General features: G+C 45.0%; 1 long non-coding RNA gene across 1 annotated transcript; it reads right to left on the bottom strand.

The window, feature by feature from the left end:
* Positions 1-532: 532 nt before the first annotated feature.
* On the bottom strand, positions 533-9,026 carry LOC306669423. Its single transcript, XR_013766112.1, has 3 exons — positions 8,882-9,026; positions 3,373-3,423; positions 533-1,622 (listed from the first exon to the last, which is right to left on the bottom strand). It is a non-coding gene; the product is annotated as an uncharacterized lncRNA (long non-coding RNA).
* Positions 9,027-9,328: the final 302 nt, after the last annotated feature.

Raw genomic sequence — 9,328 nt, 5'->3', positions numbered from 1 at the left:
GGAAAGCACACCTCCGGTGCGAAGGCCCTCGCTCTTAGGTCCGCCACACCCTCCAGTCCCACAGGGTGCTAATTTACATACAGACTGTGGAGGACACTCATCATGTCATAGCACCTGCTTCCCTAATGAAGCTCAGGATCACTCCTGATGAACCTCCTTGCACTTGAGACTTTGTCTCAGAGTCTGCTTTGTGAGACCTCAGTCTGGGATTCCTGGAACTTGATCAAAGTCTCCTTTATGCAGGTCACTTAGAAGCACTGAACTCAATTGCCTAAATTCCTCCAAGAGGTTTGTAAGAGCCTTCATGATCAGGCCTCTGCTTGCTGTCCCGCTCGCCCTTCCCCAGCCCCTTCTCCAGCGTGCTCCCCAACTCCACTTCTCTGTGGCAGCCACACTCGACTCCCAGCCGTTCTCGGAACACGTCCTGATCCTCCAGCTCTGGCCCCACGCCATGACTGTTCTCTGCCAGGAACACCCTTCACCCACCGTTCAGTTCAGTCGTCTCCCTCCCACTTGGCTCTGAGGCTTCAGCTTTCCTGACCACCCCCAGCAGACTCCAGAGCTGGTCGCCATGTCCCGCTCATGCTCTTGACTGCCTTGTTCTGATACTGCCGACTTTCTCCCACTGGACTAGAAACTCCAGAATGCAGGAACTCTCTGATTCATCTTCAGGCCCCCAGGCCTAACACTGTACTAGGCAGAGCAGGTTTTTTAATGTTTGATGAATTAATGAATTAAAAGTAGTAAATGAGCATAACATTTAATTTTGTAAAGGGTATAAATTCCTCCAAACAAGGCTATTATGAGGAAAGTTCAAACCACTCTGTGGGTGGCAGGAGGGACAAGATGGCAGCAAGGCCATCTTGAGATGAGCCTTGGCCTGGAAGGTCTTGAAGGATGGTGGTGGCTGAGTGGAGGAATTGGAGGTGATGAGGAGCAGGGAGAGGGAGCGGCCCAGAGACAGGGAACCCTGGGTACAAGAGTCCTCAGGGAGGACTTTTCCGAGCCAGCTGGGAAGTGAGCAGTGATCCAGGGCAGCAGGAGCGTGGGGTGCCTGGCAGAGCCCCAGGAGCAGCCAGCGAGGCGTAGGTGGGGTGCTTCCCTGGCCACGTAGTCCCAAGCCAGTGACTTCGCTTATTGTTCCATCTGCTGACCCTCCCCCCGCACTGCCATCTTCCCTTCCTTCCTCAGCTTCCTCTGTTACTGGGTGAGGCTTCCTGTTAAGTCGTTCTGAGAACTGTGGTTTTCAGAGCTTTAGAGACCAGGAATTCCTGCCAGCAAAATCACCACCATGGTCCCCACTGAATTCCAAGAAGCCATTCCTCACTCTGCTGATCCTGGGCATTAGCAGACAACGCCACCCCTTTGGGGGTACAGAGATGGGAGCCGTCCTCTTCACCTTCAGGGGCCGTCCTTCACAGGTCGCTCAAGGCCACTCAGGAAGAGTAGTGTGTAATCCCGTCGGTTGTCAGCAATGCCAGATCATAAGCACCAGGATGCTTGCTATTTAAAGGAATCCTGCTGTGAATCATTTCCAGGACAGAGACTTGTTTGAAGAGAATTGCCATCCTTTTTTGTCTTTAATAATTTTTGAAAATGATATAAGGCAAATTCTTGTTTTTCTAGAATCCAGAAAAAAATGTACATGAGTGAAACTCGATAGTAAAAGATGATCCAATGACAACCAGTGTTCACCATAATGACCTTAAAATTCAATTTCGAAAGGCAAGTTGCACACTCAAATTTATGTGGTAGCAAACACTGACCTGAGCTAATGAGAAGTTGTTTATAATCAATATTTATCTCAGAGTGAATACTCATGACTTTTGTTGCAGAAATCTGAACATGTTTTATTACAGGTTCTACCCCAGACCCTGCTGGGGAAGATTATATAACAAACAGTTTATGCTCTCTGTTAATTGTTCTTTGTATCTTTCTAGAATACAAAATATTCTGAATTCTAGAGCATATTGGTCCAAAGGGTTTCGGACAATAGATTATGGGGGCTGAGCCTGTGTAAAGTATGTTCAACTTAATTGTAGTTTTAGACATTCCTTAGATTGTTCCAATTTTGTGAAAGTTGGGTGCTAGCAATTCCCTTTTTATTGCCCCACTCCTTTCCTACCCACTCCTGGATCTTTACCCCCTGCCCTGCCGCACCCCAATGAGGAAGAACCCATGTGGATGGTCTCACTCTGACTGACTCCCAGAGGGGCCAGTGGCAGGCGCTGGCTGGACCCCTCAGAGCCAGCAGGGAAGGAGGCCAGGTGTCTGCTCCCTTCTTCTTCCTCTCTTGAGTGTCCATCAGTGGCACTACCTCCATGGCTTCCTGAGTCACTACTGCCAGGAACCCTAACCTTTGCAGCTCCAACCCCCAGTGATCTGCAGAACCCTGAACCCTCCCTTTCTGCCTTTGGCTCTTAGGGTGGTAACTGCTCCCCACTCCTGCAGGCTGTGAGTGCTTCAAACTCCTTGTTTGTCCTCTGCACACTGCCAGCCTTGTAGGCACCCAGTCGTTAGAGTCTCTCTCTCTCCATCCACCTTGATGAATAGTTTCCTGATGCACCTCAACAAGGCGAAAAATCACAGCCCTTTCAGTACCCTGAGAAAGGCACAGATCTCAAGTCAAGAGCCCACATTGGAGGATAGGCTGACTTTGGGCAAGTCACTTCACTTCTCTGGTCCTAGATTTTCCTATCTGCATAAAGGAGCCAATAATGGCAATTTTCTAGTGATCTGTGATAATAAAACAAATTTATGTATGTGAATATGCTCAGGCAACTCTAAATTGGAATGCAAGAAACTTAAGAACTCTTAAGAAAGTTAAATACTCAATTATTTCAAATATCCTATCCCCAACATCTCTGGGCAAAAGGGCATTAGCTTTGTTTTTCAGCAAGGTATTCTGAGGCACTGTGCTAAGACTGGAGGGAGTTACAGGGGACCACTCCTGCCTATTGGTCTATCCTTTGCTGCCTGTGCTTAGTCTCTGCTCTGGGAGTGTCTTGGGCACAGGCTTCTGGGCTTGGGTCTCATCCTTACCCACCTGCTTGGCTTTTCCATCTCCACCATGCTGCCTTTGGAGTTCCTGTCCATGTTCTTCCCCATTCTGGCCAGTGTTCCGGTTGCTTGACCTGCTTTAAAGTCACAGGCTTTCCAAGAGCCTCAAGTCTTTTTCATGAGCAAAGAGCTCTATTTAGTAAGAACTCTCTGGCTCACTAACGTTCTTTTCACCTCCTCATCCCAAGACTATCTTAAGCAGCAATCTCCCACAGATGGCTTTTACCAATAAGAAATCATTGCTTTGGCTTTAGAAAAATTTACATCAACTTTTTGTGGCCAAAATTTACAAGAAAGAAATTTAACTCTTACCTCTTCTTTAATCATATAAGCTTGGCCTTAAAAGCAGGACTTTTCCTGGAGCTGGTCATTCCAGCACCACATGGGTGTGCCCATAGAAGAGAACAATCAACAAGATTAAGTTACTTTGAGTTCTTAATTGATTTTCCAGAATTTCCTCTTCCTATCACAAAACACAGCTTTCTGAGCAATACATAAGCCTCACTCTGCTGGGGGTAGGGAGCTTCACTCTGCAAAATACATTCTGGAAATAAAGATGACTTCACATGTAAATGACTAATAGATACTTTTAGCCTGCTACTATTTACCTTTAATAAACCTGATGCCAAAAACAGACTTTGTCTTCATGTTACACACTTTAAGAGTTGTTCAAATTCTTTTGATTCCTGAAGTTTTGTTATACCCAATATGAGCTAGAAATAAAAAGGACATTCTCTGCAACTTGGCATTGACCAGGCTAATTATGGGTAATTGTAGTTAATTACTGTAACTTGGAATGGTTTTCTTTCTTCTTGATAATATATAGTTATACCTTTTTAAAAAGTTAATCTCTTTTGAGTTAGAGATGGCAGGACACCTCTGAAGTGTGTGGTAGCCTGAATTGGGAGCCCTACATATTATTAGTTTCTAGGCACATGACTGTGTTTCCTCCCTTCTCCCAGGGCCCACACGGTGGATGAGTGGATGATGCTCCCTATGTGTGAGTCAAACTGAATTGAAGTTCAGTTCAGCAAAGCTCTGACCCCAGGCCTTGCAGGTTGGGTGAGCAAACTTTTTCAGTAAGAGTCAAAGATGTTAGGCTTTGTGGTCACTGTGGTCTCAATTTCAACTTCTCAGATGCCATTGCAATGCAAAAGCAGTCACAGACAATAGGAAAGCAAGCAATCGGGGTGCTGTATTTCAATAAAACTTTATTTATAAAAACAGGTATTGGGTTGGATTTGGCCCAGGGGCTTTTAGGTTCCAGCCTCTGATTTACTTTCTTTTAATAGAGAAGTTGCTACATTATATTGTAATTGTCTATAATTTGCAATCTCCTCCATAAACCCATGCACTTTTTATAAAGACTCCATTAAATATTTTCAAACAGGAAGTCCAACCTATCAGAAAAAGAACCAACTTGGCAAAAGTCAACAGTGGTTACAAAAGTGGGAGAGATTAATTAGAAGCAGGATATCCACATAATCTCCAAATATCTCCCCACAACACATCCATTAATTACAAAGAGGAAAATCACGACTATACAGTGGAGAAAGTCGACAGAAAACCCCTCCATCAAGTGATCACAGCTAATACAACTGATGAGATCAAGCAACACCATAGACCTTATTTCTGTGATTTTCCTGCCAAAAATAAATAACAAGAATCAATCAAGAGAACATGTCAAGCAAACACAAACTGAGGGACAGGACACATATTTGGCTATCATCTTCACAAACATCAAGGTCATGGCAGATAAATACTAAGGAACTGGACCAGAGAAGAAACATGACAAGCAAATACAGCAATGACTGGGACTTCCCTTTCATAAAGAACACTGTCGGGAAGGTTGACAAAATCCACGAGTTCATAGACTGAACAGCATTTTGTTTCAAAGCTAATTTCCAGATTTCAGTCATGGTACTGTGGTTAAGTCCTTGTTTTCTGTACAGATGCACAAGTACTTACAGGTAAATGGGCAAATTGGTTTTGACCATCAATCATTTTGTTTTCCTTGGGATTGATATTGTTCTAAGATGCAGGACTCCCAATGTTATAATCAGGACAGTCCCAGGGAAACTGGGAGAAGTTGATCATACTAGTAACATTGATTCTCAAAAGGTTCAGGACAAAATGTGTGTGTGTGTATGTGTGTCTGTGTATGTGTGTATACAACAAATGTGATAAATGGTAACATTTTGGGTACATGAGTAAAATATTTATACTATTCTTCCAATTTGTCTATGTTGGAAATTATATCAAAATTAAAAATCAAAAGGTAAAAACATCCAACACAGTTTGAGGTTATAGTCTCTAAAGCAGATTCAAACTTGGTTTTCCTGTCATAGCAATAAGTGACCAGAATAGGAGCCACACTGATCTGCATTCCTAAGTTGTGCAGTGTTGCTCGAATAGCCCACCTAAATACAAGCCACACCCCTTCCATGCCCCAGCTGGAACAAAGGATGTTTGTCTTAGAATATTGTATTTTTAGATCCCAAAGTGAGGCCAGTCAGAACACAACTGAACGTTCATCATTATGGAACCACCAATTCTAATTGGGCACTTTCCCTCAGGAAGATGGTTTCAGTCCTCACAACCACCACCTCAGGGAACACTTTAGGATTTTTGTTGTATAGACCAAGGGGGAAAGCAAGTCATAAAGAAGTTAAATGGCAATTCCAGCATTACAATTTGGGAGGCAGGAGATTCCAAGTTCAAGGAAAGCCTCAGCAGCCTAGTGGGCTCCTCAGCAACTTAGCAAGACACAATCTCAAAATAAAAGACGAAAAGGACTGGGGATGTAGGGTGGTGGTAAAGTGGTCCTGGGTTCAATCCTCAGTACCAAAAACGAAACAAAACAAACAAAACAAGTTTGTGTTGTATGAATCCCTTTCTACATGTATGTGTTTAATTTGTACAAATATGTGTATGCAAAACTATATGTATATATACACATTTGGTGTTCACAGAAAGGTCAAGGACAAGGTCAAACTTTACAGGGCACGTGCATCACCCAGTGAACATGTTAAAATATATTTATTTCAATGTCAGGAGACCCACACACACCTAAAATCTTGAAGGCCATAAATCAAGCCATTCCCAGCAATTTCACCTTAAGGAATAAGAATGATTACTTTTACCTTTAAAATATTTTCTTATTATGTGGATATTTTTGAACAGGCATGTACCCCTTTCATACTATTAAAATGTGTTTTTAACCCCTGCCCAATGCCAGTCCTGTTCCCACAACCTGCAGCTGCCCAGCACATTCCTGGCAGCGCGGTGAGCCCCCTGGAAGCCGAGCACCAAAAGGCCTCAGTAAAAGTCCGTCCTCCTCAACCTCAGCCTTCGCTCACAGGAGCAAAAACCATCTGTGCTTCTGGAAACAATGGAGTATCCCTGAAGAAATGGGTGCCAGGGAGACTAACGCTCAACCAGCAAAGGCAGGTTGTGACCTCCTGAGAAGCCGCTGGAAGCAAGGGCACAAGAAATCCCCAGTAACTGGTTCCTAAAACAAAAGCGTTGCTAGCTCTTTTTCCACTTCAGTGTCCATGAGCAGCTTGCTTTCACCTTGGGTGTGTTTCATCTCCCAGGACAGCAGGCTTTGGAGACTCAGGCGTGGACATGGCACACGGGAGGTCAAGGCAGGAGGGTGGAAGGTCCACTGGTGGGAATGGGGGGCTCCTGGAGGCACCCTTTCCTGCTCTGGGGTTGTTTTGCTTCTGTGTCCTCTGAATGAAGTATGGACTATGAAGTGTGGAGAGGGGTGGGAAGTGTCAGCACAGAACAAGTAAGAATTCATAGTTGGGGCTGGGGTTGTGCCTCAGTGGTATAGTTCTTGCCTAGCACATGTGAGGCACTGGGTTCGATTCTTTGCACCACATAAAATAAATAATAAATAAAGAAATAAATAAAGATATTGTGTCCATCTACAACTAAAAAAATAATAATAATAAAATAATTCATGCTGTCAGCATCTTATCGTTTCTCAGTGTCTCCACCACACCCAGCTGTCCACTGCCTCTCATCTGGGTGACTACAGTAGCGATGGTCACAGTCATCACAGTACAGAAACTTTGGTTTTCCTGCTTTCTGTTCCCACTACCTTCGTGGGATTGACACTATAGCCACAGAAATCTTTTTGACCTAGAAATTAGATTCTGCCATCCCTTTGCCTCTGTGGCTTCCCACACCACTCAGAATGCACTCCTTACGTCGGCTCGCCAGGCCACCTCGCCTGCCTGCAGATCCCTCTCTCCCCTCAGCCCAGGCTGGTCTCAGCCTCGTGCACTCCTGGGCAACGGCCCTGTCCTCACTGCTCCTCAAACTGCCCACGTTTTGTGACTCAGAGCCGATGTACCTCCCTTTCCCTCAGCCTGGAATGATTTTCCCTCAGCTATCTGTGTGCTTCTTCCTCTCCAGCTTTGGTTCTCTGCTGAGCAAGGCCTTGCCCAGGCCACTGCGTCTAAAGTGGCAACCCTCACCATCTTCCCTCTCGGCTCTGCTGCTCCCCTCAGTACTGACTCCATGGGACAGATTGCATTTCTAACTTACTGGGTGACAGTCTTTGTCCCATTAGACTGTAAGCTCCACTGGTACAAGGATTTGTTTTCACAGCTGTGTTCTTGGCACCCAGAACGGTTCCTGGGATGTAGTAGGCCCATGGGTGTTCACTGCCCTGCTGCTGAATGATCTGGGATTACTCTCCCGGGCTTGTGAACCCCAGTCCCTGCACTGCTCTGGTGTAGAGATGCAGGGCTGATTTGATGCCTGGACAGAAGGACCTTTGCAATAAAGCATGCCTGTCAATAAGCAACCAGAGATCCCAGGCCAGCACTGCCACCCTGTCCTTTGTTTCTTTTGAAGGTGTGACCTCACATCTTTGCACAGATACCTGAATGCACTTTCCTTCCACATGAGACATTATTTTGGCTGAAATTTTTTCAAAGTAATTTTATAATGATGCTTTTGAAATCATTTGGCAGTGAGCGATTCATTTAATCTGCAATTGGCTCTGATTCTCCAGCAGTCACCATACACTTGGGAATTCTTTTAAAGTGAAATAAAACCTAACCTTAAAGCTGGTTTTGGATGTAATGAAGTTTGTACCAACAATTAATTCAGAAGCAGATGAAATTGCTGTAGTTTTATGCCTCGTGTGCATTTCCGTAAGCGTTGGTTAACTTGGCTTTTGTAGCGCTCCTTTGTGTAGTTTAGAGCAATAACTGCTTCCTTTTGAGACTCACATGCATTTATGGGCTCCTGTGATCTCACAGGGCCGAGGTCTTGGGCTTAGAAAATCTGGCAGATAAAAGACTCCTGGTGGGAATGAGATTAGAAAAATGAAGTCTCGCTTTTACTGCCTGTTAAGGCAGGTCCTGGAGAGGTGGTGGGATTCTGGGAAATGTCGTGACTGTGGTGAGACATCAGAAAGTCACAGCAGGACTCTCCACAGGAGGTGCTGGGAGTCCTTGTCCTTCTGCTCATCCTGTGCAGGTCTCCTGGGAATCCATTTCCCCAATGTGGCACACCTTCTGTGGCCAAGTAGAGGGCTTCCTTTGGTACCACTCCTCTCTCCACCACCACCATTATCATCTCCTGGGCCCTGGTGGCAGAAATGTGCTCGATGACATTTTATGACACTTTTGCAGCACTCTGTTGACTCACGTGAGACAAGATGGGGAATTTTTCCGTAGCAGTTGCCACATGGGAAAACAGATCAGTCAGTCACATCATGTGCCAAGTCCCGCTGTTGTCTGCATAGAGCATTTTAATCACTTGACCTTCACAGCTCTCCCTCATTTGCAAAGACACTCACCTTGGAGATTTTCCCCCTTAAGCTGTCCGCTACTGAGGTTTTCTTGTTATCACATCAGAGGCTGGCTCTGGAGGATCCTTCCAAACAGCTTTCTGGAAACAAAAAGAAAACATCTGATTCCTAGCCTGTGTCTTCTCCAAAAGCAAGTGACTGTCCTAGTGGACAGATGTCACCCAGAGCAGACACAGATCACTTTGTTTGTTTTTCTTGCTAATCCAGCACGACTTTGAACCCACTCTGTAAATAAGAAGAGCACCAAACTCTCTGCACTTCCTGCTTTCCTCCCAGTGTGCTGACATTTCAAAGCTCCATATGTTTCCCTAAACAAAATTTCATGTAAATTCATTTTTTAAAAAATCCCGTTTTCAGGTTATTAGAGCCCAAGAGAAGAGAAGCTGCCTGTGGGCTCTGGAGGGCCCTTGCTGGGTGCTCTGGTCATTTCTGCCC

This window comes from Sciurus vulgaris (assembly GCF_902686455.1).
Source record: "Sciurus vulgaris genome assembly, chromosome: 9".
Classification (NCBI taxonomy): Eukaryota; Metazoa; Chordata; class Mammalia; order Rodentia; family Sciuridae; genus Sciurus; species Sciurus vulgaris.
Note: the sequence above shows the minus strand (reverse complement) of the source record. Positions and strands in the feature narration are given on the sequence as shown.